We start from the raw sequence: 27,616 nt of genomic DNA, 5'->3' as shown, positions 1-27,616 counted from the left end.
AATAACAAAAGCTAGTAACACAGAAATATCTGTAGAGATTCTTTCGGTACTGTAAAGAAAATGAGAATATCTAGGAAAGATCAGAGAGCATCCAGCATGAAAACAGACTTGATAATAGGAATTAAGATGAAATAAAGATTTTCTGCCCTGAATTTAGAATGATGTGCTCCTCTTCGATAGCTATGGGAGAGAGACAACATTATCTTTTCTGCATTGAGTTATTTATTAGCTATATCATTCACTGAGATTTACACCTCTTTTAACTTCTCTGTTATGCCCAGCAGTTAAGACTTCCTTCTACAAAAAGTCAGAGGTGATATCCTCTGCCTGAGTAAGTTTTAACAACACCCAAACACAAACACATTTCTTTCTGCCAATAGAGAGAGCAGCTCTTCTATGTATCTGAGGACCTTTAGATACACAAATATACAGCTTTGTTCGGTTCTTGGTTATTAAACCCTTCTCACCCACGCGGCATTTACATACCCTGTCAACTCTAGTGGGAAGTGAGCAAAAAGACGTGGGTGTTACTGAGCCAAGCTCTTCCGAATCGGAGTCGCTGGAACCCAGGATATGCACTTTCCATGATAACCAATCACGAACAGCCAACGAGGCTTTCAGTTGTAGCCGATTGAATAAATTCCTTTATTTGCTTCTGTGCTTTCCGTGCGCATCTTTCTCCCAGCTCGTGTCCAGTGGGGCACTCCTTCCATTTTGGCACTGTCCAACTGGAATTGATTTCTGCTCAAATAAACTCTTAAAAATTTTAATATGCCTCAGTTTATCTTCTAACAAAATAACTGAGACAGACATGTTGGTGTTTTTACACGTATCTTAGGATTCGCGTGTTTTCACACATATTTTATGATTCACATATATATGAATGTATATGTGTATGAGTGTCTATATACACATACAATTTAATCACATTCCAATCTGTTTCCTCATGAGTCTCTGGCAGACAGCAAGTCTGCAGGTCACCATCTGTTTTTAGCGTCAAACCAACCTTGTTCTGAGACTCGCCCACTTTGAGCTTGGGAAGGAGAACAGGCAGAGACTGCTTAGGATGGGTGGTTCCTCTCTCACCTTTTCTCAACTGAGATCAGCCTCGTGGCTTATAACTCAAAGCTGAAAATGTCTTTCTGACCTTCCTCATGCGCCTCTTCTGAGGACAAGATGAGCCTCTGTGTGAGGTCATCTGGGACTGATAGCAAAGTAGCAGACATCAGTGCGACTTGGGACAAATCATGTGACCTCTCACAGGCTTTGGTTCTCTACAAAACGAGGATAATAAGGTTCATCTCTGAAGACCGTTTTAAGGAATAAATGAGATAAATTTATATGAAAGCTTTATGGAATCTATGAAGTCACGTGGTCAAAGTTGGTTATTATTAGGTGAGAGTGGAGCATATATGTAAAATGTTGCACAAAGGTAGAAGGTTACCATAAAGCTCTAATTTAGTGCTAGAATATGTACTTTATCTGAAAATACTCTCTGTTTCAACCAGCTTTTGCAGTTCTGCTTTTAATCTTTCATTGTGTGGCTACTGAAGGGGCAGAGAAAGAATCGTCCCCGCCCTACCTGTTTCTGGCCGGATGGAGAGTTTTACAGAAAACGATTCTTTAACCAGAGAGGATGATACCTAATCTCAGAGGCTAGTGAGAGTGATTCAGATTTTCAATGCCGAAACGGTTTACAAAGGGAAGAAACAAGTGGGTGGGAACAACAGGGAGAGATTGTGGAGGACAGGACGTGGTACTTCATCTGGGCTTTGAAATACTGGACGGACGTTTAGAAACAAGAAGACTATGACAATAAAAGTAAAGAAAACTCATTTTAAAGACAATTTCCCTCAGCAGGCAGAGAAAAAATGAAACAAGGTTACACACACACACACACACACACACACACACACACACACACACACAAACGTTGGCATAACGCAGTGGACAAGAAGAGGTTTGCACTGGAGCAGACCTTGCCCGGAAAAGAAGCACTGAAAAGGGGTTGAAGCCTAAGGCCATAATGGCCTTGCTGGCTAAAGCTACTTGCTGGTCTTCAGCCATCTCTTGGCACTGACTTGCTGGCTTCCTCTACTTATAAGTCTTCATAATGGATCTAAACCTTTGTCGTCTACCAGATTTGTATTTCCTTTATCATTGAAAATTATAGTGATCTTAGAAATATGTTTTTGTGCTCCTCAAATGTCTGTAATTAGAAAAAAATTGCCTGTGAGATGCTCTGGTTTTAATACATGATTATTAACTGCCTATTTTCTTTATTCTCAACATGTATCAATTGACATTATATAAAAATGTAATCATAAAACTAAATCTTTTAGTAAAAATTATACATCAATAATGTCTCTATGTTATCACATTCTTCCAGTAACCCTTTGGGTAGGTAGTTTACTATTATTATTATTTCTTTTTATACATGGAAAAAAAACTGTTCTTTGAAAGGACTAAGTTGCTTTCCTCAAGTCACAGAGGTCACAAATGGCAGCAATGGGATTTTCAAACTATAAGGGGCACTCCGCTAACTCTGGCCCTGATTCCCAAAGCATGTATGGGTCCTGAGATGATCTGTGTAGACAGCCAGGGGCGGGGGGGAGAAATTCATATTACGAGGCTCGGACCTATCCCTGTCGCCTACTTTCACGTGCGTGTGTGTAGCTGCAGTGAGCTAAAAGAGGGTGGTTGCAATCTTCGATGTGCCCGTTTACTGGCCATGAAGTGCATTTTTATTATCTAAGTTATAAACATTAAAAAATCGTATGGTTCACAAAATAAAAGAAAGTTTAAGGGAGGAGAATCATTCAGAAAAGAAAGCATTTGTAGTTTTTTTCCAGAACAATGACTCTGTGACATCAGTACAAGCGAATTCAATTTTGTTCTGATAAACAAGTTTTATGAATACACACTGTTGGCTCCATCATTAAACACATGTCCTTCAAATACTTTAAACTTTTTAGTTTGAAAACGTGCTGATTAATTGCACAGTGCTGGGCTCCGAACTGCCAACCTGTCTAGTACACAGTCTGGAAGACACGTATATAAGCCTTTATGACATTTTGTGAGCAGTACCCCAGAAATAAGGACAGCAAAAACATAAACATATTATGGGTCTAACAGATCGCATTTGCAAAGTGAAACAGGAAAAAAAGGAGTCCCATGAAAAGGCTGTGGTCAGTAGACATGCTGAGACATTTCGTTGCATATGAGACCTCAGCAATCACAAGCAAGACAGGATGAAAAGAGGTCTTTAGAAGGCCTCCAAGTGATAAATAATCTACAAGGCAGTTTGGAAGCCTCAGCAGCCACCACTCACAACGCCGTGGTGGTGAACGGAGTCTGTATTTGTAGAGAAGAGTAGAATCAATACAAAGAGTAAGCTGTCGGTTTTTTCTATAGTGTCAATATCTCAGACAGGCTGCTTTCACTGGTGCTTCTGTGGAAACAATTTCCAAAAGTATACTATTGAGTGACAAGCAGCATGGATTAAATGGTTTACTTTAATCCCCTAACTGTGAGTTCAAAGACCAATAGCCCAAAAGGAATACTAGAGAGCCTGAGGACAAAGCAACCTATAATAACAGTGTGATTTCGGAATGGTTTATATTTAAGAAAACCCTAGTGCCACAGCCAGTTCCATCCAGAACAAGAAAAATGAGAAGTGGCCACGATAGACTTATACTATCTGGCTACCAGGAGGATCATTCACCATATTGAGAGATCTGATTAAAGAGATTTATTGGTCAACTTTCCCGTTTGTAAGTCATCAGATAAAATGGTGATTTGATCTTGGAACATCAATGAGCAGTCTTAACTCCCTTTTCATTTGGAACTAAGTGATAAAGATCTAGTAAAAACTTTTAAAGTGTGTCTTGTAAAACACAAACACAGTTTTAGCACTAATAATTAGGTGTAAGAGGTACTTATCTCATTAAATCAGAAGGTAATAAAATTAAATTGACTGTAAGCACAGAGCAATAGGCAGGCTCAGGACAGTGCAGCAGAAAATCATGCCATCTGTAGCCATGGGGGGAGGTTAGCAAAGCTGACTGTCCACCTCCATTGCTATGCGACCTTGATCTTTTAAATGAGAAGATGGGTTCAATTTATCTCTAGTCCCTTCCAGCAATAACAAGTCTACTTTTATAAACTTTAATCATTGTTCTCACTCTACAGTCAATTGATCATCTGTAAGCTGTTGAGGTGTGTGAACATTTGTCCTTTAATTGAAAAGCACTCAAACTGTTGGAACAAAGATGTATACGTAAGAATAAGTTTATTTTTACAGTTAAGATTCTGCCCACTTACTTGATATATAACTTCGGACAATTTTTTCTAAGATTTAGTTTCTCTATCCACAATATTTAAAAAATGGTCCCTACTTCATAAATTTTTTGTGGGGTCTCAATGAGTCTACAGGGAAAGTTCTCAGCACAGTGTCTTACATTCATTCATTCATTCATCATTTCTTCAACAAATGTTCATTTCGGTCCCAGGCAGTGAGCAAACGAGGTCGACAGTCATTGCTCGAATGGAGCTTACAGTCTACTGAGGAAGACAGACATTCAAAGGATGCCATAAGGTGGTGAATTATAATCATTGTAAGTATCGCGAAGGAAAATTAGGGTATTACGAGAACATATAACTGGGGGACATTCCTGGGCTGAAGTGACCCTGAGGATCAGCAAATGCTTCGGTGAGAAAGTAACATTTAATCTGGAACCTGCAGGAACAGCAGCCAGGCTAAGAGGTGGACCAAGAGAGCTCCAGAGAGGGCCCCAAGATAGGCAAAAGCTTTATGCACTGGAGTAATCGGGCTCGAAACTCAGAGACGTTTCCATAACTGTGGTCAGACGCATTGCATGTTTGTATATCCTGCCCTTTTCACTTACCATTATCCTGTGAGCATTTTGCCATGTTGTTAAAAAACACGATTTGTAATGGCTGCTGAATGCTCATCACAATAATATTCTTAACCACTCTCCTATTTCCTCGTTCAATATGACTCTAATTTCTATTTTAAGATGTGCTGAGATAAAAATTTAGATTTACTTGAGATTACTTTCTCGTAACGACATATTGGGTCAAGGAAAACAAATATTGTCAATTTTCCAAATTTTCATATCATTAAAAGAGTAAAAATTTATATTCTGAAGAGTAGCCATTGAGTCTTTCTTAACTTTACTTTTGACTCTTTAATAATATTTGTAATAACAATGATAATACAATGAGGTATTTTATATGGAAGTTTTATCTGTATAGCAAGTTGTACTAAGGGGTGATTCATCAATGATGTTAATTATTATTGACCAAGTATATTAACACAGAGATAATAGCTCTAAGCAAATAAAACTAATAATATGTATTTCTATCTTATGATTAGCCTGTTTAATCTCGGAGTAGATTTTATTATGATACATTTTTAAGGAAAATATCTGGTATAGGCTTAGTTTTTAAAATATCTACTTTCTATTTAAATACTATCGTTTTCTTAGTTTTAAAGAGCATAGACCTATCATTAAATAAGCCCACTTTCAGATCAATGATATTGAACCTCAGTGAAAAGCTACACGGGCCGAACACTTTTTAGGGGAAAAAAAGATGAGTAACCTGAACAATTTAGACTGTGAGCCTCTTGACGAGAAGCAGGGGGCAGTGTAACAAAGGCTGAGGACAAAAAGGACAGACCTAGGGAGTCTATGAGGAGGAAGCAGAAACTGCCCTGGGCAGAACAGGTGGATGGTTCTTTTTGAAAGAGAGAAGACTCCGCTCACTTAGTTAAAAGAAGCATTAAAAAGAAAAGGTTCTGAGTAGCACAGAGAGCTCTGGGACGTCAAAACCAACTCCGTTTGTGTGGGAAAGAGAAAGTAACTTCTGAACTGTCATCAGAATAAAATTAGGGAAAGTTTTTGTCTGATCTATTTGAAATAAATGAATCAACATTTACATCAAAACTTTTTAGAAATAAAGTTTTCGTATTTATTTTAATAAAATGTAACATGATAAGCAATTGATTTCCTCATAATTGAAAAGCTATCATTTTATCATGAACACATCATTCCAAACTTTATTTTCAGATGCCTGGGCAAGTTCAGTTCACATGTCATTATGTCCAGAGGTGTCCAATCCTCGCTCCTGAACACCCGGTCACTACTGAATACTGTTATTTAGTCATAAGCAGAATAAGGGATTCGATTAAAAATTTAACTAGAATATAAAAAGTTAATTGGGAATTACTTCAAACAGGAAACAATAATAAAATGATGGTTTAAATCTGTTATAGAGACTGTTCTGTTATACAGAGAATTAAAATATAAGTATTTCACGTTTTATTTGTACAGTTTAAAAATCAAACATGTTTCAGATGGGAATAAGGAAGTGTAATCACCTGCAGAGAAAAATTTTTTAAAATATAAACTTCAGTATTCTAGTATATTCTAGTGTATTTAGTGAGCACTAAAGGAATAGCAACTACAAGAAAAACAGGCTCTAATTTAAATTCTCTTTCAAGATTAACACAAGAAGTTCACATTAAAGGCCTCCCAAATCTCCAGCTGAGACTTTTGGTTTTCTAGGCTCCCGGCTAATCTGTCTCTTACATAACCATAGAACTGTGAAGTCATTTCTAACTTCCCACTTGTCCCACAAGATGTTTCGATTGTGCCGCGAAGCATCAAGGAGGGGACACGGAGGTTAAGAGTAAAAGATTTTGCCCACGAAGATGACCCACTTACAATGTGATCATCTTGAGGACACTGTCACACTGCTTCTGACATTATTTGGTTTTTATTTTTGAATGCTTCCAAAAGTTAAAAATTTTTCACGCAAAAAATTGGATGTCCCAATTTTTATTGAAATAGAGTGGTGATATTGATTGTAAATTTCCTCGTGGACAACTATTAGTCTCTAGGACCCTCATGAAGACTGTGTCCCCTGCTGAAGAAATATGTGTGCCCCAGGGAGTGAGTGCCTGTGGTCCCGCCACTACCTTCCATTCATCCCCCTATCTCGCTAGCCTTTGTAGGAATTAGAGGTGGCAACTCTTCACGTACCTATAACCATAACAGAATGAAGAACAAGTAAGTGCCTCATAAACAAGACTAACATACTGTTATTGAAATTCCAAGGAAGAAGAGTTTTTTTTCCTGGCTTCATAAGTCTATTCATCACAGAAATGGCCACAGTGTTGGACCTCGAAAAACAAGTACAATTGGGACTGGTAAAAATGGGCAGATGAGTGTTCCATGAAAATTCTGGAGTCCAAAGGGTAATTTGTGTGTCTGATTCTAGCACAGGAATTTGAAAAGAAGTTACAGGTGGAAGGAATTCCAGATGCCACCTAGTCTAGGGTTTTTCAAATCTTTACCTTCTGGAAGTACATTCACAACATTCATAATCTGCATTTTACCAATACATGAAATGCATTTTACCAATACATAAAATGCAAAGTCGGAACTGTACAGGAGATTGAAGCACTCCCAAGTTGTAGGATTTGGTGGAGCACTGCTCGAAAACCCATGACCTAACCCCATCCTCTGACGAGAACGCGAGTCTCAGGGAAATGAAGTTACTGACTCAAGGTCACTGGAGACCCAAAGTCCTTTATTTACTTGCAGAAATATGTGGAACACCACAAAGCACTTCATCTATATTCTCCAGCAAGGTTCAGGAGCAATATGGTAAAGTAATTCAGATATCAAACTTCAATATGAATAAATTAATAATGGTAGCTGAATTTTGTTTCATTTTAAATGTTATCTTGGTTTCACTGATAAAGATTATTTTTAATGTAAAAATGAAAATCAGAAGACCTGGGGTTGCTTATCAAAGTGCTGTCATGCTGTAAGAGTTGACACTTTCATCATTCAACATACGAAGTTCCATCAAGCCTACAGACATACAATCGAAATGCTGCGTCCTGCCCCACAGAGTGAAGATGATTTTCCCCAGTTTGGGATTTAATTTCACTGCACCGATTGGATACCTTTCAGTTAACCTATTAAACCTTTCTGTTATCATTAATTCTTGATAAAACTTTTTTTATTATTTAGTAATAAACTAAAAATGTCCTTATAGATCACAAAAATAAGCAAATTATTAACTATTCAATAAGTATACATTCAATAAGAATTACATTGTTTTTCAATTGCACGGGATTTTTCAAAAATAAAATTTTTATCTAATACCCCAAAATCTAAAATTTAGGAATTGACAAGAAAATTATTTTCAGTTTTTCAACTTACTATAAAACATTTTTTCACATCAATGGTAGTTAAACAAATAGAGAACATTTATCTTATTGCCTCTCGTTATCCAGTTTCCAATAAATAAAATGCTCACTCAACAAATAAGTAGTCATACACAGTGTATTTCCTTATATGAAACACACACACACACTAAAAAATATTCAAAACAAGTGACAGGCCTCATTAATGACACAGCTCTGGTATCATTTTCTAGGCTGGGTTTATCTCTATTTACTGTGCCGTAAGTATATAGTTAGTTCTAAAGACAGTCTCCCCAAGTTCAAATTCTGGCTCCATCTCTTACTAGCTTTGTGACGTCAGTGAAACATACTTATATTCTTTTTGCCTCAACTACCCTATATTTAAAAATGAAATAATATCTACATATCACTGAGGAGTAAATATGTTAATACATGTGAACTGCTTAACATAGTGATGGGCATTTGTAAAATACTCAATAAATGTGAGTTATTATTATTAGTTTAAAACTATAAACAAATGAAGGATTCACGCACATTCTTTTTTCAAAGGTAGAAGAAAATCCAGATAGTTTTATATTCCACTGGACTATAAAACTAAAAATAATGTTTTTTTTAAACCGTCTTAAATAATTGCTTAAATCATCATAAATGATAGATCCTTGCTTTCCTGGAGGGAGAAAAACTTCTGAATTTCTGACAACACTTGAAATTTTATCTTCAGGTTACTAGAGAAATGCGTATCCACAGAGACTGGAAAGACACAAACCTCTCCTAAGGACAGAGAACTCCATTCCACGCACTCTGCACTTGAAAACTGCATTATTAGCAAAATATGCAAGCCATCAAAGGTCTCACTTGCCTCGAATACTGCCCATTTTTTAGGTGCATGAATCTGCTGACTGTGCAAAGATAGTCATTTCTATTTCTTTAGGTAAAGCAATCATTTGCCTTCACTAGCATGCAAAGCTAGGGAATATAATCTAAGAGGTCAATCTATTCTTTTCAATTAAATTTAATTTTTTAATTAAAGTATAGTTGACACTCAATATTATGTTAGTTTCAGGGGCATGACATAGTGATTCTCCATTAAGATACCTTACTATACGATCACCGCTAGAAGTCTAATAACCGTCTCAGGGGTGACTTAGAGAGTTACGTTTGAAAAAAGAAAACAGTGCTTAAAAGGGCCGGTTCTACACCAGGCATTTTGCAAAGCCATTTTCTCATTTAAACCTAACCATATCCTCTATGGTGATGTGTGACTACCCCCAGTTTTATCGATGAGAAATCTGAGACTTAAAAAGGTACAGGAACTTGAGCAGAGACAAATACTACTGGCAAGACCAAGATTCTAACCTAAATTTATCTTATACAAATGCATTCTCAGCTCACTGTATCACATGTGGGAACTCCAGAGCCTAACGAGTCACTTTCTCCGATTTGTAGAGTGGACTCATAGTTCTTGCGTTCTCGGATCAACATCTAGCTCTTACTTTGTGATAAATTTTACGTCTTCAGTGTAAGAAAAACATTTGTTTAAAAAAGTCTACTGTGTAAGACCTGGATTTTAGAATCCACATATTTTTTATTATGTTTTCAGACTTTAGAATGCCTGCGGAAGCATTATTAAAGCTCTCGCATCCAAGAGTTCCCTTAAAAGGTTCTCTCTTTCTGTGCCCAGAATCATCAAAATAAATAGATGTAAGCTCACGAATCATAACTTGATTTAGTAATTTTTATAATGGAGCAAAAGGTAATAATTTAAAGAAAAAACAAAAAACAAAAAACCGCAAGGTCTAGCAGAATAATGAGCTCTGGATATTGGTTTCATTTCACGCGGACATAGATTCTATTTAGAATATTTACATATTCAAAAAATAGTATGGAAATATTCTACTGCTTTCTCTACGAGATACTCTCCCACTTTCTCATCCATTGCCTTTCTGCTCCCTGCTCACGTGTTTCTAACTTTGGTCACGCAGACATGAACTGTTCTTCAACTTCCGTACGTACAAAGAGACTTGAAGGATACGCTTCCAAATATACAGAGTTCAACAGACAATGGTATTTCTTTCTCTGGAGTGTGATTTTAATAAATATTTTAGCACTAAAAGTTCACGTTCAAAACAGTAACCTAAGAATCCTTTCAAAGTTTAGGGGTGGGTTTTGACCCAGGGGAACCCATGCATGCATCGAGTGAAACGGTTTCCTTTTGAATTTTACAATAAGGTAAAAAATAAGCCAAAATCTTGAAGACACTAGAAGCCAAACCGGCAAATGCTTCTACTGCCACCTACCAACTGCAGTGACGGTGCTATCAGTAAAGCTGATGAGACTCTGATGAAACAAGCAGATTAGGGGGTCTAATCAATTCTAAAGCTAAATACTAAGGCTTTAATTTTCTTTTGCAATAGATAAGTAAGCCAAATCATTAACCACTACATTAAATAAAACTTTCATGCTTCGTTTTCAAACTAAATCTACTCGTGAATATTAGGAGTCTTAATACTTAGGTGGGCGGCCCTGACTCCTCACTCCTGAGGCTTCTTTCTGTGAAACTGCAGGTATCTTTGGACTTCGCCCGACCCGTTTGTTTACCTGGCCCTAGAGGAGGCTAAGGGACTTACCTGGTTGGCAAATTGGGGAAGACTAAACTGGAACGCACGGCCACATCCAGGCCTGCCCCTTGGGAAGCAGCTGTCTACAAGTTCCCACAGAAGGTTCCACAGAAAAGGGGGCCTACTCTGTGAATTCTCAGTAAAACATGACATGAAGAAATAACAGTATATGCAAACACAAAACGAAGACAAATTTTCAAAATTGTGCTTCATTATGTTATCTCTTCACAAATGCTAATACATGCAAGCGTGTTAATTTAGCCAAGAACTTCATCCTAACGAGTGTAAAAAGCAACATAAGTCTGATTGTGACATTGACAGTACGACATCATTCAAACGCAGAAGTTAGACAATCTGCATTAGAAATCAAAAGGCAAAAATTCACATGTAAGTTGCCGGTTATATACACCTAACATATTTACTTCCTCCTCTGTAATATCAATCGTATTCCTATGGTTCATTGTAAATGAAAAATAACTTTGGGAACTGGGCATTTTCTTCTTAGCACTTTAAAATAAAAACAATAAATGAATAAATTTTTAAAAACCTCACTGAAGCTGTAGGTTTCCAGTGCCATCAATATAACTGATCCATGAGCTATTAGTGGGTCATAAAATAAGAAAGTTCAATAAAATAATCATAACCTCATATGTTTGTTTAGTTCTGAGACTTAATGATGGACCTTTGTACCTGGCCGTGCCTAGATACAGTTTCATTACACACGCACACGCACACGCACAAACACACAAACACACACACAAACGCGCTTATGCCCATGCTCTCTCTCTTACTTATGTAAACTCACATACATGTGTGCTCATGGGACATGTATAATGCTGTCAGAACTTCCCTTTAATAAACAACAAAGAGGCATTATTTTTGTTTTCTAGATAAATAACGTAAGCAGTGGCCTTTTTATTTAAATTATAATTATTTATAATTCTTGACCTATGAAATTCCTCTGAATGGCAGACAAACCGAAGTCAAAAAGAAATAGTCAACTTATGGAAACGCATTTCGACCCTTTTTAATGATATTTCTAGCCTTAGAACTTGTGTCATCATTATCGAATTCATTTTAAGTAGCTTTAAGGACATTTTGGATTTCAAAACTCCACCATGTCCATAAAATATTCATCTTCTTTCTAAATTTTTAACTTACAAGTAATATGGAGAATGCGCAACGTTATACAATTTTTCACGTGACATTAGTGTATTTGACAGATTTACCCTTCCAAGGTAAACTCTTCGGAATGCCGACGTCTTCTTCGATTCATCTCTCGTCTACATCTCGGGGCTTCTCTTTTGCTCCTCCCCAGCCAACCACAGAGACCAACTCTTCCTTATCTTATCGAAAACCTTCTTCTAACTCTATTACCCTACATTTTTAGTTAATTTTTCCTCCTCAGATAGTAGTTCTAAGAATTGTTTACGATGTGGGCTCCATTTCATCATCGTCCACTCATTTTTGTCTCGTCATTCTGCCACGGTCATGCCAAGACACTTGTTCTCCGCCAGCGGTCACCAGGCAAGACCACAGCTTCTCCAGCCTGTGCTGCCTCGCTCGCGTAGTCCCCTGTCTGGTGTCCCCAGTTCCAACACAACGTATCCACTCCTGATGAATCAATCTTCTTTCAGTGTAGTTTGGTTAAATCTTTTTACTTACAGGATGGAGACAGGAGAGGGTAAAGAAAATTCCTAGTGATTCCTGAATAGCTGAAGAATCCAATGGAATGTTCCTTCTCTGGATAAACTTTATCTTGATTTCTCTATTCTTTCACTTCAATGTAGCAAAACTGTTAAAGTCACTATTCTTCCACAAAGCATCCCAGGCCTGCCTCGAACTTGACTATTACTTTTGTCTAAAAACCATGACCTACAGTGAGACATGCATTTTAAATTGTGACCAAGTATCCACGTGAGCCTAATTATACATGTGTTTTATGTCAGTAGCACTTATGAGTCTAAACAATTTTCATGTGTTAAAGAGAAAATCACAGGCCCAAAATAGTGTCACTTGTGCCAAAAGTCCATAATAGCAAACCTAGATTGAATACCTGATCTAATCACAGTTCGACTTCTCCCAGAAATATAATCTTAATCAACCAGTCTGGAATTTTCTGATCCAGCACCAGTAAGGTCATCTGTCACGTGGGCCCTCTTCATCACCCAGCCCCCGCCCAACACACACACACACACACACACACACACACACACCTTTTTGTTCCTCTCTCTCTCTTTTCCTCTCTCCCTCTCTCTCTCTCCATAGAAAGAAGAGGCAGTCTGCATGATAAAAACCCTTCCAGATCTCTCAAAAAGATGTCTCAGCCCCAAAATAATCCCTCATTTTCTTTTGGTAATATCTCCCTTCTTCCTAAAAAAAGCTTCAATTCTACACGACCTCTACGACTGCCTTTCTAGTCACTAGATTCATGAATCACTTAATGAAGTCAATTAGATCTAGACACTAGATTCATGAATCGCTTAATAAAGTCAATTAGATCTTCAAATTTAACACATGATATGACACTTTGTAACTTTTTATATGTAAATCGTGATCCATTAAAATTATTTCATAACCCAATAATGAAGAGCAACCCATAGCTTAAACACTTTGACCTAAATTATCAAAATCCTTGCTCTTTTTTCTAAACTTGATTCAATTATATCCTTAAGCCAATCATTCATTCATATTACGAAAAAAGATGAGTGATGACCCCCGCTGCAAGTCAGGCATTTCTCTGTGTACTTGGGATGAAATGACAATGTGCAAACGAGTCCACGCCCTCCTGGAGTTCACAGTGCTCATCCCTAACCGACAAGGATCACCCAGTCCCTCTGCTCTTGAAGTCTTTACCTCTTCCAACCGTTTCAGAGGTTGATCATACTACCGTACACGTCTCATCTTCTATATCTCAATTCCATCTCCACGAATAGATTGTAATATCCTTCAAGAGAGGAATCTTAATCAGACACACGCGTACTCTGTGCCTTCGCTTAGCAAGGGGAACAACAGGGTAAAGGCCAAAAACAGCTGAGTCCCAGCCGGAGCTCACCACTTACCAGCTCTGCAAGCTCAGGCCAGTCACTCGACTTCTTTCAAATTCAGCTTCCTCATCTGTAAAATGAGAGGGATAAACCGCATCAGTGGTTTCCAAATTCTATTGCACAAAGTTTTTAGGATTTGGTGGAGGTTCTAAAGCATGACAGTAAGTGGTCTTCACTCAGAAGTGGGGGACAGGGGCTTAGATCCCCTTCTGCAGGCTCAGTTGGAGCTTACGATTTTGTTAGAAAACAAAGAAGGGTCTTGATGCTAAGAAAATTTGTTAATTACTAAATCTCGAGGTTCTACAATCGCATGCTCCATCTTTCTCTGCCATATGAGACTGAGGTGGGAAAAGAAGAATAAGGTAGGAAGAGGTAGAAAAGAGGGCTAGAAGGAGGAAGACAGAACAAAGAAAAAGTATTTTTAATAGAGCACACACTATTACGTTTCAAGAACTCTGTTTAGGATCAGTATATATGTTACCTTAATTTTTCTACTCAACAGCTCACAGGATGGATGATTAGGCCATTTTACACGAGGGAAATGAAGTTCAGAAAGGTGAGATAACTTCATCAAATGCCCAGTTAAGAAGGAGTGAGGCTTCTGTTACCTTTCCATTATCCCAAGCTTCCCTTAAAAGATGCTAACATGGACATCGCATTCGTTTTGTTTCGTTTTCATTTTCCTCATTTTTTGACAGACTTAATTCTCATAACTTTGAGAAGCATACTTCAGCATGATTCTTATTTGCCAATTAGGAAACCAAGTTTCAGAGAAAGGAGAGTGATCTGCCCAATGACAATGTAACCCAATGGGGCAAAGATGGAATAAAATAACTAAATTCATACTCTGTGCTCTTTCCATACACCAAATTACCTTCTTTAAGAGCAGAGGGAAACAATAAGAGGTAAGGAGGCAGAAAGTATGGAACAGGTGGAGAATTATAATAATTCCACTGCTTACTTACGAGGAGTAGTGAGTCAAATGAGATCATTTAGTGGAAAACACCTTGAAAAATCTGAAACGCTCGATCGATATGAGTTGTTGTTACTATTAACTAATTTAACAGTGTGCGCTGAAGATAACATTTTATATTTTTGTAAAATTCCATGCAGTAATTGCGAATAGAAAAGGGCTATACAATGAATTCATTGCTTAGACGTACTATAGAAAGCCATATAAAAAGAAGGACAATCTGACGCCTTGAGATTATGATACAGGAGTTGGTTACATACGCCTGCTCTCTGTTCATGATATACAGTCCCGACTGGCAGTAGAATAATTCAAATATTCAATTTTTCTTGGATTTCATCACAAACTCAATCAAAAGGATGAAAGTCAGTATTTCAATATCCTTGCACCATGTGAGGAATAAATAGCATGCTCTACTACCCGAACTCTTCAAGCATTTTTTATTTTGATTGTCTCCCCATTACGGCGAGAAGCTGTCAGAACTTTACTGGGAAGATCATCCAAACAAACTAGAACATTATTAAGGGTCCAGCAGTGCAGTAACTCACTGAATGTATGAGTGATTAAAAGCCGCACGGTTGTGACAAGGACCATAAGGAGATCAGACAAAGGAGTTATATGTCTTTAAAAGAAGAAATTAAAAAAAAAAAAAATACTAGAATGATTTAACCCCTTGAGTCCTTTACTGGTACGAAGGCTGCAACATTATTTGATCAATATTTAAAGCCTTCTGTGACTAGACTCCTTATGGCAAATAATTTCCAAAGGACAAAATAGTGGAAAATAGGATTAACACTGAATTACAGCATAACTATTGCCTTGTCTCGGTGCCAGCGTTCCAAAAATTGATGTTTAACATAACAAGAAGCCCAGACATTGGTAAAAATTTAACCACTTTTGGGATTTATCATTGACTATAGTTACATTTTTTTGGTGCACTGAATCATTTGGGCTTAGAAATATACTCCTGTTTCATTTAACATTCATAAAACTATTAATTAAATGCTACCCATTTGCCAGGCTTTACACTGTTCCCTGAAAATAGGGTATAAACTGAGAACAGATGCTCCTTCGAGAAATGAGCAATGTAGGGTAAAAGAGAAACAGATTAATTTTTACATAAAAATGTAATTGAAAAAAAAATGCCTACGCCATATTGTTAAATAAACTGACCTTAAAAAAAAAAAAATTATGCCTAAATGTTAACAGTATTCTCTCAAGCAGAGATCACTATAGACTTAACTTTCTTCTTTATATATGTCATCTGGTTTTTATAAAGACTTTTGAATAATTTTATAACCAAAAGTAAGGAATCCAAGAAAGAAATTCTTTAATGGATATTTGGGTAGAATCCCAAGAGGACCCCGGGAGATCACTGAGTCTGCGAGTCTGCCCAAGCCTTGAGGGCACAGGTGAGGTCTGAATGATTCTGCAAGGTGATTTGATGGTTACTGAGAGGAGAAGAAGCAGATGACAGCCCAGCAGTGAGAGAATTATCTAGAAGAGCAAAACGGTTTGAAGTCAGCATTCCATAGAGTTCGAGTGGTGGATGGAGCAGAACGGATGGAAGCTGGATACTCCCCAGCAGAGAAAGCCCCGAGACCAAAGTGTAAAGGGCATTAGATGCCATCCTGAAGGCATCTGGATTTTATCCTGCAGTATGAGGGAGCCAGGGCCCTACCAGAGGTGTTTTTTTTTTTTCTTAAAACTGTGGTTTTCTATAAAATTATAATCTACATGTTAAACTATATGTATGCAGAAAGCCCCAAATGGAAGATGTCAGTAGAGGGATATATCACGTTCATGAATTATATGATCCCATAAATCAATGTTTTCAACACTTTGCAAAGTAATCAATAAAGGTATAGTATTTCCAATAAAAACCCAAGCTTGATTTTTAGTAAATAAGCTCATTCTAAACATCCATATGATATTCAAAAGAGTAAGAATAGTCAAGACCATCTTGAAGACAACATTTTACTTGCTTTGATGCATGTATTGTATATTTTATAGTTTAAAAAAATAATATAAATAATTATAGAACTGGAAAGAGATCTTAAACATTAAATATCTAATAACCAAAACATAAAATGCACCAAAAGCCCAAAAAGTAAGCAATGAAAATATTTATTATGTAAAGAGCAAAAGTGGAAAATGACTAAAAATAAGAAATAAAAGAGACAAAGAAAACTAATCTAGGAGGTCCAACTAATAGAAATGAGAATGAGAAAATAAAAATAAAGGCAAAGAAATCATCAAAGAAAAAAAACTAGAAAATATCTCCAAACTACAGTGGAATATGTTTCAAAATTGAACAGGCCCCAAGACAATAAGTGAAAAAAGACCCACACTCATATCCTTTTCAAATGTTATGATACTGTACATTGTGAGCTTTTTAAAAATATGTAAAGTTCCATGAGGGAAGTTTCCAGGGTGGAAAAATCTGAGACAGCATGAAACTTAGAAGGGGAAAAAAATGAGGATAAGGTAACAGCGAATTTAATGCAGGAAACAAAAAGAAACACGATTTGAAATTTCAGGATAAAAACAAACCTGTATTAAAAGCCAAGGCCAAGATATAAAGCAGATGTAAACGTGAAATGATTTCAAGCAAATTGAGTTAAAAAATAAGCAAAAACAAAGAGCATTCTTTTTAACAGAGTGACCTTCCGCCCCACTGCAAGCATGTCTTAGGTTTCCTAAGGCAGAGCTGCCTCAAAGAATATAGCACACCACGCGACTCAGCACTAGACAATGTTTGCGAAACGCCAACATTGTTTACAAGTTTCCAATTTTTAGAGTCAACATATTAAAAAAAAAAGAAGACTCGGTAGTGGTTATAAAAAGAACGTAAATATGTAAATATAAGCAAGCTTGACAACACGGAAATAAAAGTTTATTGACCAAAAATAAGCCAAAGAAGGAAGAAAACATTCAGGAAATGAGTATGAATATTAACAACTTGTCTTAGAAAGTGAAGAGGATAAACCTGTCGAAAAAGAGAAATGAACTTTTAACTGCGTTATTTCGAGTTAATGAATTGTCATCAATACAAGAACAAAACTAAAAACAGTGTCAAAAACTAAAAGGAAAGGCAGGGAAAGATGGGGTGAGAGGAGGAACTGATCCCCAGCTTTCACAGCAGGAGCCGAGGATCTCGTTTTAAAGTTGACAAGAATGTGGTCAAGAATTACAGAGAAGCATTTTGAAGAAGAAGAATTAAAAACCAGCAGTTAATAGCTGCTCCCAAGAATCGGACGGGAATGAAGAAATAAGGCAAAGATAGTACTTTTCATTATAGCTCTCCTATAACATGAAATTGTGAATTATTTGAAAAAAAAATTTTTCTAAAAGAATGACACAGGATCCATTTTGCATAAAACAGCTAGTTGTAATACTTATAAGAGCAACGAACAACAAAGAAGCCACGACTTAATAAAGTAAGTACCAAAAACAGAATGAGAAAAAGCCATCATCAGGCTAATGAATTAATTCAAATGCTCATATTTAATACTGTAGGAAAAAAAACAAGCAAACAGGCATTGAATACCAGAGGGGAAAAAAGAAAAAATATTGAGAATAAAGATAAGGTCTATGAAATGTTTAACATATTTAGAAAATAAAGTTTTTGCAAGGTTATTATCAGACAGTATTTGTGACATGAGAATGCAACATGTACTATTTGAACTGCTCTCTCATTGTTATTTTCTAAAAATGAGGAAGAAGGAACAAGCATTTATTGAATATCTATAATATGTGTTTAAGCATGCTTTCATTTGTTCTAAGGAATAAATTTTGGTATAATTTACCACCTTATCGATGCTAAACAAATAGCCCTAAGAGATGCATGAGTTTAGGAAATGGTGGAGTAAAACTTTTTTGGATTCAAAGCCACTTCTATTATATTATACTACTATAATCATTTTTGTGATCACTAGACCAATATTATAATCCATAAGATCAATGATCACAAAAATGATTATAGTAGTATAATCATTTTATACTACTTTATATTTTATAATATAGTTACAGTAGACCAACAATTTGATTCAAGTTAAATCAAAATATCAATTTAAAAATATAATGCTGTACTATGTTTACCCCTTAGCTTCGGTGGTAGGAAAAAAATAGCCTCCCAAAGGTGTCCTAACCCGTGGAAGCTGTGAATATGCTACCTTTAATGGCAAAAGTGACTGTGAAGATATAATAAAGTTAAGAATCTTAAAATGGAGAAATTATTCTGGATAATCTGGATGGGCCCAATGTAATCAAAAGGATCTTTAAAAGATGGAACAGGAAGTCCGAAAAGTTGGAAGAGGAGACAGGATGACAGAAACAGCGACCCGAGGGACGGGATTGTTGGCTCTGAAGATGGAAGAGGGGGCAGTGAACCGGGGACTGGAGGACCCGGGAAGCTGGGACAGGCTGGGGATGACTTCTCCCTCAGGTCTCCAGAGGACTACAGCTCTGCTGACACTCTGAATTTAACCCAGTGAGACCTTTTTGGACTTGTGACCTCCGGAGCTATAAAATAATAAGTCCGTGTCATTTCAAGCCTCTCAGTTCGTAGGAATCTAATATAGAATCTGCCTCAGAATCAGAAAGATCTGGGCTCAAGTCTTGTTTCTGCTTTGTGCGTTTGAGCAAGATTCCTAATCTCGATGAGCCTGTGCTTTCTTTACCTGCAAATGTGAAATTACAAAAACATCCATTTGAGGAAGTGTGATCGTTTGTCTACAGTTAGAGTTCACTAAAAGGTAGATATTATTATCGAGTCACAACTGTAGAAGAAAATGAAAATAAAATTAGTAAGAAAAAGAAGATTAAGATTGTGTTTTGCTTCCAAACCCCTCAAAGTTCACTAGCCAGTGATTCTTCGTAATGTACTGGCTACAAGTTGAAATATGAAGGTGGAAAATGGCTCCAATATTGAAACCACTTCATGATTTGAACTCATTCTCTCCACTTCTTTAATATCCAGCGTCTTTGGGGAAGAGGCAATATCCTTGACTGGCTATAAATTTATGAGTGTAGTTGCTTTTATGGCCCTGAATGTAATAGAACCTAAGTAAATACTGATAAGTTCTCTATTCTTCTGAGATGTTTCCACCCACAGAATATTGTCCCATCACTGGAAATCCCCACAGTTTTGATAAGAACTAAGGCAAGATCTCTTTTATATATAACACTTGTCAATTAGAATCAGAATAGCATTCATCATTTTCATTGGAAAGGCTGTGTTTTAAAAAAAACAAAAAACAAAAAAAAACCCCAAAAAACCCACTTGAAGTTTGTATAATGAAATTTTACCGTTATTGTCTTTTGAGAACCTTTGGCTGGTTTGGGAAGTTACTATTGGCTTTCAAGCTTATTTTTCTCAAACATCCTTTAACATGGTTTATGTTTATAGATTAAGTGGTAAACTCAATTAAAAGAGATAAGTATTTTCTGTCACCACAATCTCCCCACATAAGTGGACTGTATTTGAAAACAATGTCCACCTTTCGGCACAGGGCCAGGCACTGTCTCGTTAACTAGGTCTGTAGGGAACAAGATTAGCTCTTTCAGACCACTTAGCTAGCAGTCATTTTCAGGAATTTTCTGTGTATCTAGAGAGATTTTTTTTCCCCCTCAGATGCCATGTATTGATTTGGGCTTTCCGTGCACAGGGTCATGACATGGCATGAGTCACTCAGTACCTAAGAGGCCACACAAGCAGGCGAAGGCCACACAAACATTCTGTCTCAAGGAGAAGCACGATCACTCCAGAGAGTATGAAATGGGACGAAGGGAAAATGCTTTCCTGCTTATCTCCCTATTTTTCATGGGGTATGGTTTCTTGTTGGAATGTGCCTCACTTCAAACCACGTTATTTGAAGTTGACTCTTTAGGGAACCATTACTGATACTGACCAAAAGAAGACTGTATAGCTCTTACGTGGTTCTTTTGCTTTGGTCTGAGTAAGCTTTTGCTTTCGGTGTTTCTCATCTGGCACATGATGATGAATTGCAGACATCATCAAATGGAAAAGTCCCTGTATCTTGTATGAAGCTAGTAGGTGCTCATTGAATACTTACAGAGTTTCATATACGAATATGACGATTTACATATAGTATGTATGCCCACACATACAGATGAGCTCACGGTCCAAAAACAGGGAGCTTTTCTAGACTACTAGCACTCTGAACATAAGCGCCTGTCCACGCTGACATCACACCATCAGTGTCTCGGTCACTCCAATAGACAGGAGGTGTTATGGACAGAATATTTGTGTCCCACCCTGCTTCAAATTCTTATGTTTTAACCCCAATCCCAACGAGATGGTGTTGAGAGGTGGGGCCTTTGGCAGGTGACTAGGTCATGAGGGTGGAGCCCTCATGAATGGCATTAGTGCCCTATGAAGAGACCAGAGAATTACCTAGCTCTCCTTCTGCCATGTGAGGACACGCAAGATGTCAGCTATTTGCAACCCAGAAGAAGGTTCTCGCCAGAACCTGGCCACACTGGCGCCGTGATCCTGGACTTCCGGCCTCCAGAGCTATGAAAAATAAATTGCTGTCTAAGCCACCCAGTCTGTGGTAATTTGCTAGAGCAGCCTGGACTAAGACGGACGTTTGAATAAACATGCATATGATTAAATGCATAAATGAACAAACACAACCTGAATGAACACATACACGAATTAGTTACTCCTTTTACACAATGACATAGAGGAGTTTACCTCTCCTTGCTAATATGAAGCCAAAGTACACATCCACTTACAAACACAGCTATACAAGCGATATTCTGAAGTCAGGACCTGAATATTTTATTACCTAGGATCTTATCACCTGACAAATCCACTACCTTATTTTATGTTGCTATCAATTTCCAGATCATATTTTATATAGTTTGTTTAGCGCGGAGAAATCAAAATAGTTTTCTACATAATGAGAAAAATTCAGGTACAAGTTTAAAATTCTGCAAGTAACTAGGCTCCTTATTCTTGACAGGTCGCAGTGATCTCTCCCACCTAAGAACTCATGACACTTAAAGAATATCATACTGACAAGGGATGTAGTCATACATTGCTACAAGACACATTTGGTATTATTATTTAGCCTGCGTTCTATTCAATTTTATTTGTATCGCTTACCTAGCTACCATGAAGCTTCTTCCTATTAGGGAATATGAGTCCTCTTTGTATAATCCCATCCTGCTTGGAGGGTGCAAAAGATAGATAAATGGATGGTATCTAGACAGATACCAACATATCTATCTAGGTAGACGGATACATAGATAGATATAGATAGAAAGACATTTGTTAAATGAATGTCAAATGAATGTAGTTATTATAAGTGAATTAAAAATGGGAAAAATAAAAAATGTGTAATATTTCATATTGTTGTATTCTGAATATAATTATAATAGCTAGTTCATAACCTTCACTGCCTTAGATACAAACTACCACTTTCCTTTAAAACATACATTTTAAGATAATCATCATTTTTTCATTAATATATCAAGTAGTAGTTAAAATATCAGAAAGTCATTCAGAAAAAGAAATAGAGCAAGAATTGTCATTATTCTCTTTAGCTTTTGCTTTTGATTTCAAAACATACGTGAGATAAATACTGTGTTCCTTGACTCGATTAGGATGCTGAAGCAACATGAACCCTGCCCTCGAATGCCAACCTGTGAGCGTATGAATGCATGTGTGTCTGTATTTTGGTAAGGATAACTGCTCTGTCAGTCTATAGACTGCATTAATCATAAACCCATTTCGATAATTCCCCCAGAAGGATAACCTAGTTTCCGCAGCAATAATAGCGAAGATTTACTTTCATAAAATTATCGACTATATTGAGCAACACTGCCCTACCAGCTACCTGACCCATGGTCACTTCCCGATCAATTAATTAGTCATCTTATCTGAGGCTCTGGGATCCAGCCCGGTGAGGATGCTGAGGGCCCAGCACCTCAGGCCCACCTGTTATGTCACACCTTACCGATGTCACCCACCAACCACCTTTCAACTATAGGGGCTCCTTCCCAAATTATCCCGAGTAAAACCTAGGAAAATGGCATTAGCCACATAGATCCAGGCTTTAACTCTGGCTCTAGTACTTGCTGTCTCATTCTGAACAACTTCAGTTTCATTTAGAAAACAGTCCTAGAAAGATTTACCTCAGGGCTACAGAGAGGGGCAGGTCTAAGGCGTATGGCTTATGGTGGGCACGGACCTCCTTCCTATCTTAAGGCCAAGATGGGGTCATATAAAGCTACTTAACAGGTCATGGGGACCCGCCTGTACCAAAAACGGGCAGGGTGGCAGGGGGCTAATGCACACCTTCGCCTTCCTCAGTAAAACCAAGTCCCTTTTGTTTCCTTACGACTGGCCTGTAGGACAATCTAGCGCCAGAATACGGAGCTGTGGGATGTGTTCTGAATACTTCAGTTACTTGGTAAATGACTACACTATTTAATTAGTCAATGGTCCCGTTCTGGATATATCAAAGACTTGGCAAATATTTAAACAAATTAACTCATTAAATTGATTCTTTATTCTACATGGCTTTGCTATACAGTGTTAATTGTATCATCTTCAGAATATCAGGAATAGATAACAGTTACCATACTAGTAAAAACTATATTTCTTATACTTTCTAAGGAAATAGCAGAGCCAATTATTTCTGTTCTATGTTTTAATAAAAGAAATTAGGCCTAAAAATGGCCCAGATATGAAACAATATCAAATATAAACTTGAAATGAAAACTAAATAATCCAATAAAACAAAGAAAGAATTACATTTTTCAGGGGACTATGCTTTCTGGGATATAAAATAGGAAATTAAAAAAAAATCAGGTATACAAATCAGCAAACACTTATATCATCCCTATAAATCTCTTCTTGACTTATGTTACATGTCAGGCCTCAAACCACTCTTAAATATTTTAAATCTTCGGTGCCTAATGCATTCAAAATTAACTCTGTACTTTTTTATTTACTTCTTCAGCTATAATACAAATATTACGCAATTTTGAATAATTCACATGAGATCTTATACAGAGAATAAGATCTCAGAAGTGAAGAAAATGAGCCTTTTAAACACATGAGGCTCTGGACATGTTTATAAAATTCTGTGTTCTTCTGGACAAGTGGGTCTCTTAGAGGGAACTATAAAATAGCTCCCATATCCACTCTGTCAATTATGTTCATAAGGTGGAGAAGTTCATACAATTCGCAGTTGTTTAAAATACCTAATTCTGTACAGTTACTACTCTATTCAATGAGGACTTTTATTTTTTGCTTTTGTTTAGTTTTGTTTGGTTAGTTTTTTGAAGGCGATCTGATTACATCAGTCTTCATACAGAAAATATGCACACTGCAACTACCAATATTTTAAAAGCAGCAGAAGTAACTTATAAAGGAAATTGTGTTAACAGTGCATTATGGTTATTTTAAAACATCTTTTCAACATCTTACTGGAAAATATAGAGGTGGTTATCACTTCTATGAGTTTTGTAAAGTTATTTCACTAATCCAATGACATTGTGGATGTGTCTACAAAAATCCAGCATAGAACTGAAATAATTCATCAAGACAAATGTTAGTAGAACATTTTTTTTTAATGACTTGCACATTTCAATTTGCTATACTTTAATCTGAATTATCCAGAAAAATTATAGTTCTCCATGTTCATGCATAACAGGAAACACTAGGTTGTAACAATTGATTTAATTGTTCTCTGGAGCATAAAGTACCTGAATGTTACTCACCACATTGATTTTCATTGTTGGGTATGTGTGTAACTAAAGATACCAACATTTTATGAAACATTTTAAAATTATTAATCCCTTCCTATCCATCCAGAAGCAATGTGACTACGTCAAAATAAATAAAATATCTCTGAATCGAGACAGATGGAAGAGCTTTATGGAATATAACACTAAGTTTAAAAACGCTCATAAATGGGAGGTGAACACACAGTGTAAATATATATATGCCTTACTATTAAAGTGTGCAGCTGAAACTTATTGGATTTCATTAACCAATGTCACCATAAAAAATAAATTAATTAATTAATAAAAAAGAATACTCTACCAAAAAAATAAAAATAATAAAAATTAAAAAGTTCATAAATTTTATGTTCTCAAAAACTATATTTTGTGTCCTCAGAAAGAGTACAGTATTCATTCCTTAGGACGTCAATTTTTCCCCAAAACTTAGAGTTAGTGTTTTATTGCTTTGAGGGTTGATACACTTACTTCGGAAGATGAATTATTTGGTTAGTTTTTGATGGAATAGAAAAATGCATTTAAGGAATGTGTTATTTGCACAAAAGCAATGGTGTGGGAGCAACAGGGTGGAAGGAACACAAAAATCTACATCTCGTTTTTCACTTATGATTGACATTCTTATGTCATTCCTTCCGAAATGTTAACATTTATAGTAATATACATATATTAGGAGTTTTCTAAATATCCTAATTCTTAATAGTAGCATTTTCTTACACGATTCCTTTCCTTCAGTCAAACAAACAAACAAACAAACAAACAAACGAAAACAAGTGTTTAATGATGCCATAGACCAGGTGCCCTTCTAAGCACTGGGGATAAAGCAGTGGATAAAGAGGACAAAGTCCCTGCCCTCGTGGATCTCATTCTTGTGAGCCACACAGGCACTGTAAAAATATATAGCAGAAAGTCAGTGACTGCTAAGTACAAGGAAGAGAAATGAAAGAAGATGAGAAGATAGCACGGATTCGGGCTGTTTCTGACATGGCTGATTAATAGCAACAATCTCCAGTATTCTGGAAGCTTCAGGTAGGCCAGTGTGACTGCAGGACAAGAAAGTAAGCAGTTGCAGTTCTTAGGATGTATTAGGAAATGTACTAAATGGTTGACGTCCTCAGTGCCATCCTATGTGATATATATATTATTTTCTTCATTTTGCAAAATAAAACATAAAACATTGAGAGCAGAAATATGAATTAACTCACCCACTACTGAGGCAGTTCAAGGACCTAATTGCAGGAGGCCCAAATCAATGTCACTGGTGCCCATGCAATTCTGCTTCCAGCCAGGAACAGCACAGATGCCAACTACCACCCTGGAACACGGGTCGGGTGGCAGGTATTAGAATTACCTAGACAACCGAGAGTCTAGGTTAAACTGGCCTGGCATTACTGCCACCCAGCTGAGTGATGGTGGGCATACTTAATCTCTTAAAATTTACTTAATAGAATAATTCATTTCCTCATTAATTCACCCTACATATCTATTTCAATATAGACTAGGCAATGTGATCAAGAATTATAACGAATGAGAATCAACTCGTGCCTTCAACAATTCCTCATTCCAGTGGAAAGCAAACCTATGGGCATAGCCTTCAAGATAATAAAAATCCAATAAACAGGTAGAAAAAGTGCCATGGAAACATAAAGTCGGGAACAATACTGTCTGGCCATCAGTTTTCTGTAAAATTAGGGAATGAAGCAGAATGATCGCACTGGGCCTTCCTCACCTCTAATATTATTTCATTCCAACTGTCAGTCATTGAGTAACATTCTATGCAGCCCGTGAGAAAGCAATATTGTATAAATTCCCATCATAAAGTCTAATTCTTTGTTTGGCAGACATAAGGTTACACTGGCTTCCTCCTTCTCTCCTTCCTATAACGACCCCTGTAATTCTAAATTATTTTTCTAATAATAAGTCACATATTCAAAAATCTTCACAGGCCATGAAATTGTTCATTAATAACAATAATAATATACGGAAAGAATTAAACTTAAGGACATAAGCACTAGCTAGTATTCAAAAATGAAACATGTGCATAAGGAAACTTTATACAGATTCCATTTTCTTTTAACATTTTCAAAAGAAAGTCAGGTTTTCATAGTATAATTTTAGCAGAAATAAACTTGAACTCAGACTCATATAACCGGTGACAGGCATCCTCCCTAACAACTACTGTAGATACTTTGCATTCACAAATTTAGCTTTTGACGATTTGCATAAGCCCAGGAATAAGAAAGGGCTTGACTTCTGATAAGTCATATGCTGAGGCTCACATAATGAAACTCTAGATAAGTGACTAAACTGTAGCACGTCATTGAACTAGAGAGTGAACTAAGCTGACCCCGGTAACTGCATTTTGAAGCAGCTCTGTCTTTCTCTCTAAAGTATGATATCACTCTTAAGGAATTAAAATCTTATTTCTCAACTATAGTACTAAGAAAACAAAGAGAACATGCAGAATTCTAAGAAATGGACAATTTTGAGTCAGAAAATGACAATTTTAGATGAATTAGTAAATAAAATGCTGAATTTCAGGTTGGATCTATGACATAAACTCACCAATGTTCCATATGGAAACAAGAAAAATCAGTTCCCAGTCTCCACCCTCTTCAAAATGGAATAATATATCGTACAAATGAAACTTTATGATGTCACTGTTCCAACAGAGGCTATCACTAAAATCAAATATTGTTCCAACATACATGCTTTGTTAAAAGGGGCTTGTGATTACTTCCTAATTATTGAATAACGAATCCTACATTTGAACACTAAAATTAAATTTGACTGGTTATATAATTAACTCTTGTTACGGTGATCAAGTATCCAGGTTCGCACAAGGGAGTGACAAATTTTTACTGTTGCCCAAGCATAATTAATAATGGCAACCATTTAGGTCTCAAAAGTTTTCTAGCTTGGACAATAAATTATATATGGACTATTACCACCTTTCTTAAAA

At 36.7% G+C, this 27,616-nt stretch overlaps 1 protein-coding gene across 2 annotated transcripts in view; it reads right to left on the bottom strand.

Moving 5' to 3' along the window:
• The window catches only part of HNF4G (hepatocyte nuclear factor 4 gamma), an 89,505-nt gene that overhangs the window by 41,408 nt on the left and 20,481 nt on the right, over positions 1 to 27,616 (bottom strand). For both annotated transcript variants that reach the window (XM_039841905.1, XM_039841906.1), the window contains exon 2: positions 13,923 to 13,977. The gene's annotated coding sequence lies outside the window, so the exon portion shown is untranslated. The remainder of the gene's footprint in view (positions 1 to 13,922; positions 13,978 to 27,616) is intronic.

Source organism: Pteropus medius, unplaced genomic scaffold, assembly GCF_902729225.1.
Source record: "Pteropus medius unplaced genomic scaffold, Ma_sr-lr_union100, whole genome shotgun sequence".
Classification (NCBI taxonomy): domain Eukaryota; kingdom Metazoa; phylum Chordata; class Mammalia; order Chiroptera; family Pteropodidae; genus Pteropus; species Pteropus medius.
This window is presented reverse-complemented; position numbering and strand designations above follow the sequence as displayed.